The 11,673-nt window shown below is 38.2% G+C and overlaps 1 protein-coding gene across 3 annotated transcripts in view; it reads left to right on the top strand.

The window, feature by feature from the left end:
* The first annotated feature begins 275 nt into the window (after positions 1-275).
* camkk1a (calcium/calmodulin-dependent protein kinase kinase 1, alpha a) overlaps positions 276-11,673 on the top strand; it is a 92,216-nt gene continuing 80,818 nt past the window's right edge. Inside the window, exon 1 of one of the 3 annotated variants that reach the window (XM_084414512.1) lies at positions 276-871. The gene's annotated coding sequence lies outside the window, so the exon portion shown is untranslated. Of the gene's footprint in view, positions 872-5,265; positions 5,387-11,673 lie in introns of those variants that run through there. The other 2 variants (XM_084414515.1, XM_084414514.1) reach the window with 2 other exon arrangements.

The raw sequence follows: 11,673 nt of genomic DNA, 5'->3' as shown, positions 1-11,673 counted from the left end.
CTCACAACGTCATAAGTGTAGGCTACTTACCCAGTAGGCTACCAATGCTGATATAAAAAAAAACTAAAAAACATCTGTATGTCCTGGACTTTGTGTAATGCTCACCAATTAGATTTGATCAGAAAGTGTGTTTCAGTTTTGTGTGCAGTATGAATAAGACATTAGAGAGCAGGCTGTGGGCGTGTTGTCTGAAGCTGAGACTAGTGTGTCATAAACCCGGCGGGCTTTAGGACCCGCCCATAGTAAAAGAAAGGGAAATGTTTGATGGATCGTGAAGTTCATTCAAGCTTTCAGTCAGGGTGTTAATATTACACATGATAAGAGACGCAAATTAATTCCGCGTAATTCACAGACTGATCTGTAGCGCTGCTCGTAAACGGGAGCTGATGACCGTGAGCATGTGACGGGCTGTAGTGTCTGAGGCTTCTCTGGCTCACTCACTCGCTCGCTCGCTCGGTCGGGGATCTGTCAGCAGTGCGGAAGAGAGGGAGAAAGAGGGATGGGGCAGATATATGCCATCAAACTGAGTCACAAGAGACTGAAATGATGCGGAGATTCCGTCGCGCCATAAAGCCCGAACACAATTCAACAAAATAAGAGGCAGAAACATGCTTGTTCGGATAGACCCGCGAGCGACAGACAGCAGTCAGTGACATTGATGAAGCCAGCTGTCACTCACTACACGCTCCCGAAGCCTCGACACTCGCCGAGGGTCTTTGAAAGCTCGATTTTGGAACTGAAACTTTTTTTTTAAACATCAAAACAGATTCATTCGAGTGTCTTCTGCGAGAGCCAAATCGAAAGCAACTTCAAAATGCAAGAGCTGTGAGCGGGAGATTGTTGAACAAAAGACACGCGACCAAGTTGATAGGTGAGTGCAGTTATCATATCAGCATGGAGAATAGTGACAGTGTTTTGTTTCGGTCATTTACAGCGGTAGTGGTCGAGCGAGCCACTTGGCAGGAAGACAGTGGAGAAGCTGTTGCAATGCTGTTCTGTTTTTAACAATGCAGCTGGTTACTTTAGTGTGGAGACTGAGTCGAAGGGGCGGGATCTTACTCCTAGAGCCCTATTCTGTCACCCTAATTGCACTATATTCATGGTATAGAGCAGTAGTGCAGCCAGAAACAAAGCTTTGTGTTTTGCCGTGGGACACGGTGTGCAAGAACGGAAGCCCAAAAAACTGACACGAACCATTATCCATTAGCCTACAGTTGTTTTTTTATAGCCCTGTCATTTCTTTAATATGTTTTAATGACGTCAATAAACAAATCGCGGTTGGTATTTAGCTGTGAGGTAAAACATATTATTTGAATATAATTAAATTCACAATTTTGTGACGTCACGTCAGGAAAATTATAAAGACAAAGTAGCTTATAAAAAGTTAGAAAAAAAGTAGGCTACCTCTTAATTAAAGTACGATGACGAGTTGCTAAAGTAAAGTGATGATACACACGCAGCATGGCAACACCGCATACTAGAGGTGTAATTTAGGGTGGGGGCGACAATAATCGCGGTCACCATAGTTATTGATTTCTATGGGGAGGATGAAGAGAATTTTTTTCAGTAAAGAAAAATCTTCAGCCACCATAAAACAAGACTGCAATCAACCCAAGCATTTCAGAAAGAAGATATGAGGGGAGTCAATGGATGCCTGCAGCATAGTAGGCCTATTTACATTGCTGATTTTATTACAGGTAAATTCAGACTGAATGTCTTTTTAATACCTGTTACATCCCTGTCCTATTCTGGTTTAATTCTGGTTGGTTTAAGCTTGTCAAGTAGGGTTTTTTTTTCCAGTCTGACTAGCTAAATAAGTGTACAAAATGAGCCTGCTAAACCAGCAATGACCAGGCTTGAACCACCTAAGACCAGCCAACCAGCTTATGCTGTTTTTAGCTTCTTTTTTTTCTTGTAGCCAGCATAGTGGATGATGACTGATTTAAATAAAATAAAACATTTTTAAAAATTATTATTACGTATAATTATATAATGTGAAAACCCCCATTACGTCTTATGTTTTAGGGGGGTTTTTGCACACCCTGATTTATGTCACTTGTATTGAAGGGTATATGAAATAATACTAATTTCAGTACAGATTATGTAAAATAGGGTTTGGTCTGAATTATACTAGGATATGTTAATTATACATGTTAATTATAACAATACTAGGATACATTACATGCCATTGACCTGTTGGATTGGTTCTGTAACACACACCAGATTGCTGTCCCTTCTGCCTCAGTAAATCTAATCCTCATTGACTGTATTGATTCTACTGTGCTTGAAGGATTTCTCAGTTTCGCCAACCAGGAATGCCATGAAACATGCAGGGGAATAGAACAATGTGTTTAAATACAGCTGCTTTACTGGTCTTACTGAATAGCTCTATCTCTATACTTAGTGTAGAGTACAACAGACATTTCTTATCTGCTTTAATTGCCAATTAGGTGGCTGTTCTCCAAATGTAAGCTGATAGATCCAGTATTTATCATTTTTAGTGCACCATAGCCAGCCAGTCGCAGGGGCTGCTGAGAGCTGGATGTGAGTGAATAATTCAGAGGTTATACATCTATTGGCGACACTTCAGCAGTGCTCAGTCGCTCCTGGTGAGAGTGAGAGAAGATGCAGTGAGCTTCCTGTGTCTCTGTGAGTTTGTTAAACTGATTACGCATAATCAGCCTTTATTAAAATGCAAGCAAGAATCAGACTGATCTGTCAGTCAGTAGGCTATGTTGTCAAATATATGCTAACCAACGATAGAGTTGAGCTGTGAGTGCAGACAGTTTGTGGTAGTCTTTTTGTGAATATTTTACTAGCTCTTTCAGAGCAGTGTCTTGCAGACAGCTATATGAATATTAATTTGACACCATAATTCTTACTAAATAAGACTACAACAATGACAGATTCATTTTGTACTTAATTTTGTCACAACGTCAGCACTACTAAAGCGCCTTTTATCATGAGTCTTAAAGTTGTGTTTATAGGCGGATCAGATATGAAAAACTTCATAATTTTAAAATGCACATTGCCCTCTCACTGTTACAGTAATGTCGACGTTAAAAATGCTATTGCGACCCTTTTTTATTTCAGTAATTTTAACTTTATTGTTCTGATTAAAACTGCTTTTCCCGTTAGCTCAATGCTAAGGTAGTAAGCTGTTAAATTTCTAACCAAAGGATGACTGAAAACACAAAGAAAATGAAAGGTTTAATTTGACCATTTTAACTTCAGTTATATTATGTGATATGTAATTTAAAATACATATATTTTCATGGTTAAGAAAAAAACGACCGTAATGCAGTATTCTAGGATTTTGTGAGGGGAATGAATCTTGCATTACAAAGTATTTCTGTTGGAAGCAGGATGTTCAATGAGAAAAAAAATGTAGGGAGGGACTTGATTTTATCTGGAATGCAGTGGACTGAAGAAAGTGGGCGTTACATACTTGAATGTAGCCAGACCTGAACATGTGTCTGCTAAAACAATGCCTTATTGATTAAGATCCAAAAGCCCACCTCAATGGCATCAGTTTTAAAAGAATTGATATGATTTTGATAAAAATTTACTTTGTAGTCTTTAAAGTCTGCATGAAATGAAAATTGTTGTTTATTAAATGTTATTGATCTTATTGTGTACAACATCTATGCATGTTTAATTTTTTTTAAAACTTGTCATTTTCAATCAAAATGTCAGAACTTGATTTTCAGGTGAAGTGTCATATCATTTAGTCTTTACAATTATTTAGTCCATTTAAACCCCGGCCCGTTCTGAAAGGGATAGTTCACTATGAACATCATTGGTTCTTGCTGAAGCTCAAACGTTCTGCGTAACACATGAGAATGAACCTCAGTGGTTCTTGCTGAAGCTCAAACGTTCTGCGTAACACATGAGAATGAACCTCAGTGGTTCTTGCTGAAGCTCAAACGTGCTGCATAACACGAGAATGAACTTCATTGGTTCTTGCTGAAGCTCAAATGTTCTGTGTAACACATGAGAATGAACTTCATTGGTTCTTGCTGAAGCTCAAATGTTCTGTGTAACACATGAGAATGAACTTCATTGGTTCTTGCTGAAGCTCAAACGTGCTACATAACACGAGAATGAACTTGGTTTTTGCTGAAGCTCAAACGTGCTTCGTAACACGAGAATGAACTTCATTGGTTTTTGCTAAAGCTCAAACGTTCTGCGTTACACATGAGAATGAACCTCAGTGGCACTTGCTGAAGCTCAAACGTGCTGCAACACGAGAATGAACTTCATTGGTTCTTGCTGAAGCTCAAAAGTGCTGCATAACACGAGAATGAACTTCATTGGTTCTTGCTGAAGCTCAAAAGTGCTGCATAACACGAGAATGAACTTCATTGGTTCTTGCTGAAGCTCAAAAGTGCTGCATAACACATGAGAATGAACTTCATTGGTTCTTGCTGAAGCTCAAACGTGCTGCATAACACGAGAATGAACTTCATTGGTTCTTGCTGAAGCTCAAACGTGCTGCATAACACATGAGAATGAACCTCAGTGGTTCTTGCTGAAGCTCAAAGTGTTGCATAACACAAGAATGAATCTCATTGGTTCACGCACGTCAAGCGAACTTCCGTTTACCACAACTGATGTGTGAGTTGATGAATGTTTATATGTGAATAAAAGTCGAATGGGTTTGGAACGACATAATTAAAAATTTTGTGGTGAACTAACCCTTTAAATTCGACCTCAAGCTCGTATTCAGATCGGCCTCCTTTCAGTCGACAATCAACAGACACAAGCAAGTCACTGCCCCAAAAATGTTCCTTTTTTGATAATCGTTTTTACTCAGATGTACATCACAATCGAGAAAAAAATCCCTTGCTACGTCTTCTGATGCATTGTGACTTTAAAATGAGGACCAGCAAATCGTGTAATGAAAGTGTTTTGTTTTTTTACATGTTGACTTCAGAGGACAACACAATATGGAGCAACGTTGTGTGCAGACTTGTCTCATTGCCAGGGGGGAAATGCAGCAATGTCACCTCTGCTTTGGGTTAACACTGATTCAGCAATAAAAGACACTGGAGAATACTGTGCTGTAGCGTAGCACTCCTCCTCCTCTGTGCATACACAAACACACACGCACACATCTCACCTCTAGTTCCTCTTCTCTGCTTGTAGAGCGTGAGTGAGAAAAGCCATAGTGTTTACTACTGTCAGAGACTTGAGAGACAATCAGAGAGACGTGTGAGAGGGTGGTACGGGGGCATAAAAAGAGAGTTGATGAGGACCTTTGTTGTGCTCCTGTCACATATTTCGGAGGGTGGGAGAGAAGCACAGAGAACTGGAGTGTAACAACGTGTCAGGAGGCAAGAAATTTGAAGAGGCTGCGGGAAAGACAGAGAACAAACCTTTGAAAGTAAGTGTAGTTGGGACATTTTAAGACATTACAAACCCAAATAAACATTGAAATTATCTTGATAACACTTTATAATAAGATTAGGTTGCATGAACTAACAGTGAATGCTATTTTTAAAGCATTTTTGATTGTTATTGTCATTTTCTACATGTATAAATTAACAATGGATAATGTATTATGAAAGAACATGAATTAACAATAGAACATTTCTGAATTAACGATAACCTGAAGTAATAGTTTCTGTAAACAAGTGCTGCTCATTGTATATGATACCTAATGAATACACTAATGTTAACAAACTGAACTTTATTGTAAAGGTTTACCATTATCCTATTACAATTTAAAGGGGTGGTATAATGCCCTTTTCACAAAGATGTAAAATAAGTTTCTGATGTCCCCGGAGTGTGTATGTGAAGTTTTATCACAAAATACCCCACAGATATTTTTATATAGCATGTTAAAATTGCCACTGTTTGAGAGTGAGCAAAAACACACAGTTTTTGTGTCTGTCTCTTTAAATGCAAATGAGCTGCTGCTCCCGGCACAGGGGGCGGAGCTACAACAGCTTGTGTCCTTTTACCTCACTCTGACATGCACTGAAAATTTCAAAAACTTTTAGCCTTTTATGTTCAAACCGGATTCAGACAAAAATGGAGAGACTCAAGAAGAAGTGACAGCATGTAGAAGCAACAGGACATTTCTGATTGGTTAGTTGATGAATTTATGTCGCTTATGTGTAGTTATCTTCTAGTCATTGATTAGCATATTCTGTCTTGATGATCTATAAATCGTGTTCCAGGGGCGGGGTTTATGTTAATTTTAGGGTTAGTGATGTCACTAACCCGGGAGGAATGTCGTGTAGTCCCTACCAGTCGTTTGTTAAAAAACTATTTCTTTAAAAGCAAATATCTCCCTTTGCTTTGAACTTTGAGCGTCGTAACTTTGCAGATGTTGTTTATGCTCAAACAGCAACATTACACACTAACTAAAGTTAGAAAAGTGAAATCATAATCAACCACCCATTTAATATAGACCCATATGAAATGAATTCAGATCCTGCATAATGCAAAAGGACGTCTGTTTGACTTAATCAAATTTTAATGTTCAGCATGCTTTGATAGCCATTTGTTTTGCTAGATTTTGCTGTTTAGATTCCAGCTCTGCACATTATTTCTAGCAAGATTTTATTCTGATCAGCAGCGAACTAGAACAAAGCTTGCAATCACCACCCTGGTATTTTGTATAAACAAGAATTGTGTGATTGCGCACGTACTGAAGCATAAGTCTTTTATTCCTGCCGTTGTCATCTTTTGATGAAAGTCGAGATTACTGTGCATTTGTGAGGTGAATTAGTCTGCTTACAGACTCCACATCATGCATCCTTTGCAATCCTTGACTTAATTCTGCAGGCTTTGTGATCTCTCTGTGTATTGAGATAAAGACAGGGGTCTTTTGTCATCACAGGGATCTGCATCAGAACTCCAGTGATGCAGTCTATATGGCATGCCTCAGTCATACACGTCTCTCTTATCCCCAGAAATTCCACTATGAGTGTTCAGTAAGACCAGGATTTATGCGTGGGTTTCTGACATTGTATTTGAAAAAATGTACATCATAATTTCCTTTTGTACAACTAAATGTCCTGACAATGTAGAACTTACATAATGGAACGCCTTTTTAGGATTATAAAATGCGTCATTTCAATTCTGACTTTTGATTGGTCATTTAGTGGTGCAAAATACAATACAATGCAGTACAAAACAGCTATATTTAATGAATGAACCATTATTTTTGTTGTCCATCCTGTTATGTAAGGTTCTATATCTTTTCTATTGCCTGGTATTTGATATTTAAATGTTTTTACCCATTTTAAGACTTTACCATCATCTAGCACTACTTTAAAGGAATAACAAAATATATTATGGCAAAGATTTGACCCATTAAGATGAATACTATTCCTTTAAGAGCACTGTAAATTGCTGTTACTATTGTAATGTCACAATGAAATATGTGCAGTAAACCATTTCAGAGCTCTCTTGTATAATAGCCAATTAATCATTCAGATCTATTGGTTATTAGTCTCTGAGGTTGATTCTCTAACTTTTTAAGGGATCTAACCTGCAACCCTGGACTTTTGAGGACTTTTTTTTTTAATGTCAAAAGAAATATTTATCTTTCTTTTGAACTTTTACATTGTTTTAATTTTTTTTAATTTTTTTTTTTAGAAAGTAGTATAGATTTTTGTTATCAGCCATAACATGACAATTATATGATTACACATGATTATATATAATATATATTATTAATATTATAAAACAGTTGAGACGATCTCCTGTTTTTACTTAGTCCTTATACTGTCAAAAAAGTGTGAACAGGCTCTTCTGTGGAATAAGGTATTCCAGAAACCCAGAGGTTTGTTGACACATCTTCCTTCCACTGTATTTGGTTTAGTGATGCTTGAGTGTGTTTCCCCAGTATACACATGAGAATAAAGCAGTCATCTAGGACAGGTCTCATCAACTGCAGCATGTGTCTTGAGCAGCAAATTACATCAGCATAACATTCCCTCAGCCTGCCTGTGTCTAATTGTCCGTGACTTTCCTGTATTTTGCTTTCATATAAGGCTTGTTTGTATATTCTTTGGAAAGATTGGAAGATAAGCTAACTATTCTTTCTGCTTTCTTAAATTAGTTTTTTTCTCACTTATTCCCAGTTATGTTTCTATCTTGATTGTGCAATGCAAAGCTACAAGTAGGGTTGCCAACTGTCCCTTATTAGCCGGGACGTCCTGTATACTGGGCCTAATTTATTTGTCCCGTACGTGACCTCCCTTGTCCTGTTTATTGACTGCTATGCTGATCTAACCACTGACTGATACAACAGCAACACAACACTTGAGAATGATCACGACACCGGTCATCATCCAACAACAGCCCAGACTCATGCGCATTAGACCATACGAATAACCTCTACATTGAGAATTAATCATTCTTTTAGGACAAATCAGTGTTTGATTTGCGAACAGAATCATCTGCTGTCTGGTCGCTCCCTATGGAGGTAAAAGAGCAGCAAAACTCGAGAGCACGTAGATGTGAATTTGAGAACTTGTACGATAAATATTCATACTTGTACGTGAACATTTACACTCACAGCTCCAATGTGAAAACCTTTTAAATAAAAATCTGAAGTTGAAATTTGCACTTGCAGACAATAGTCACAAACCTGTATTCTGAATTTGGGTGTGTAAATGTTCACGTACAAGTACGAATATTTATTGTACAAGTTCTCAAATTCACATCTACGTGCTCTCGAGTTTTGCTACTCTTTTACCTTTATAGCCTACTCACGGTTCGATCCGGACTCGCGCTAACGGCAAATCCCTTTCACTGTCTGCGTTTTGATTTCGGCAAATCAGTTTTGGCGAATTCAAACAACGTGATTATTGTTCATGAGTCCAACATCCATCCAGCCACGCAAGAAAACATCTACCTGAGGGAATATGCTGATGTGATTTGCTACTCAAGAAACATTTCTGATTATTATTATAATTTTTTTTTTTTTTTTTATGTCAGGATTCTTTGATGAATAGAAAGTTCAAAGAAGCTTTTGTAACATTATAAATGGCTTTACTGTCACTTTTGATTCATTTAATGCGTCCTTGCTGAATAAAAGTAGGCTATTACTGTCTAATTTTTTTCAAATGTAGTGTATAATGTTACAAAAGCTTTCTATTTCAGAGACATGCTATTATTTTCAACTATGGTTTGTGTGTAATGTTATTTTTATTTTGTATGACCTTAAAATTCGTTTTAAAATTAAATTGTACATAAATAGGTTAAGCAAAAAAAAAATATATATATATGTCTGAGAACCTTTTAAACACATACGAATCTGAAATGACATAGGCCTATACTGTGTGATACAGTAAATATTTTGAGTGTCCCTTATTTTCCTGTAAAGAACCACAATTGTCCCGTATTTTTCTTTTCTGAAGTTGGCAACCCTATAGCTACAAGGATATGTAAACCTCCCCAAGCATTCATGTAAAATCAGTCTGTAATTGTACCTGCACGGCAGAGGCAGAGCTGGTGCTTATCAGTTAGCGGTGAGATTGTATCTCATGCCCTTGAAAAGGCCACAGATATACAGTTTGTGTTCCTGCCCCCTGCTGGGTGTGTCAAAGGGCACAATCACATTGTCTGTCTATGGCCCCTTTACACCTGGCATTAACATGCATTCCATGACCGGATAACATCTGAATGTTCTTTTGCTGGATTGTATTTATCTCCACTTACCTGTGCAAAATTGAAAATGGCACATAATGCATCAGAGGCTGAGCTAACAAAATGTGTTACCTCATTTACCAGATTTTAAAAGCATTGGGGGAAGATTCACAAGGCTTTTCATAATTTTGTCAGATAAAATAACATCTATCTATTGCTTGTTTTAGATAGAAATTGGCCAGTCACACTTCACTTTTTGTTCTGTTGACTTCCACTCTTACGTATGTGAATGCAGGAGACCAAACACAAGCTCAAGCGAATTTAGCTGTGATCCAAAGTTGAGTGACCTGCAATTTCATATCAGATGATGAAGACATGTGACCAACAGAACTATGCATCATGACGTAACGGCGGAATTAAAAGAACACAAACTTTGCTGCATTACAAGAAAGTGAACTTAAGTTGATTTATTCTATTTGTTATATGTTGAATTTATGTCTTTAAAAAATTTCATATAACATGACCGTTGTAGTGTCCAAAGAAATGTTGCGTGCTCAAATACTGGTGTGACCGCTGCTTAAAGGATGCTTATAGCGATTAGAAGTGAAGAAAAGAGAAAGCATTAAAAACTAAAATAAATCTCTTTAAATGCTGAATTTATGCATCACAGTGTAAAAAATAAGTAATGACGGTCTGTTGAATTATTAGAAAATAATGCACACCCAAGGTGGTAATACACGTTGTTTTGGAATTAGCAACGGAGGCGTGGGATAAGATGCATAAGAAAGTAGTCCTGCGCTCTTGTGTAAATGCGCTCAGTTAATAGTGAAATATCTGCTTTAAGAACAGCGCTGTTATTACCTCACTATTAGTGAGAAATGTCATGAACTGTAGCTTTTAAGTTGTTAAACTATTTTACTGATAAAATCTTCAGAGCTGCGCTGAGAACACGTTTCTGTGTGGATGTGTGTCCGTACTGTATGTGTGTGCATTTGAGTGAGAGAGAGAACGGGAGAAAGACATTACGTGATGATCGAACATAATGAAATGTAATTTTGTGGCAAAAACATGGAAATAATTTGTAATTTTTATCCTCGACCTCTTGTTTACTATATTTATTTGGTTCTTTGCTGTTGTAGGCTGTAAGGACCTTTGAAATAACTGAAATCATTTGGCGAAGTGATATGGAACTGTAATGCGGTCAAGACCTGCCTGGAACTACTTTAGCCGTGCGTTTCCCTGAAAACGATTGCACACCTTAGAACATTCGTCATCTAATCAGATTCAAGCATTCAACATCCTCGTAGTATAAAAGATTATAATTTAAAATGGAAGAAGTTCAAGATGACGGTCAATCTCCCTCGGTCTGAGGCACCATGCAAGATCTCACCTCGTGGGGCATCAATGATCATGAGGAAGGTGAGGGATCAGCCCAGAACTACACGGCAGGACCTGGTCAATGACCTGAAGAGAGCTGGGACCACAGTCTCAAAGAAAACCATTAGTAACACACTACGCCGTCACGGATTAAAATCCTGCAGCGCACGCAAGGTCCCCCTGCTCAAGCCAGCGCATGTCCAGGCCCGTCAGAAGTTTGCCAATGACCATCTGGATGATCCAGAGGAGGAATGGGAGAAGGTCATGTGGTCTGATGAGACAAAAATTGAGCTTTTTGGTCTAAACTCCACTCGCCGTGTTTGAAGGAAGAAGAAGGATGAGTACAACCCCAAGAACACCATCCCAACCGTGAAGCATGGGGGTGGAAACATCATTCTTTGGGGATGCTTTTCTGCAAAGGGGACAGGACGACTGCACCGTATTTAGGGGAGGATGGATGGGGCCATGGTTTTGACACAGTAATCCTCTAGACAGCGCTGGGAGATCCAGAGAGAGAGAGAGCGCATTTGAATTTGCTGCAGTATTAATACGAATGTAGTATATAATTTAACAGCGGGAATGATGGCTACATTCGTATAGTGTTTGCGTGTCTCGACAGTTACAAATAAAGCCGCAATAAGCGAACCTGTCAATTATCTTGATGGATGACGCAGAGGAAACACTGAC

Source organism: Rutilus rutilus, assembly GCF_951802725.1.
Source record: "Rutilus rutilus genome assembly, chromosome: 7".
Classification (NCBI taxonomy): domain Eukaryota; kingdom Metazoa; phylum Chordata; class Actinopteri; order Cypriniformes; family Leuciscidae; genus Rutilus; species Rutilus rutilus.
The sequence above is the reverse complement of the archived record's forward strand: the minus strand, read 5'-3'. Positions and strand labels throughout refer to the sequence as shown.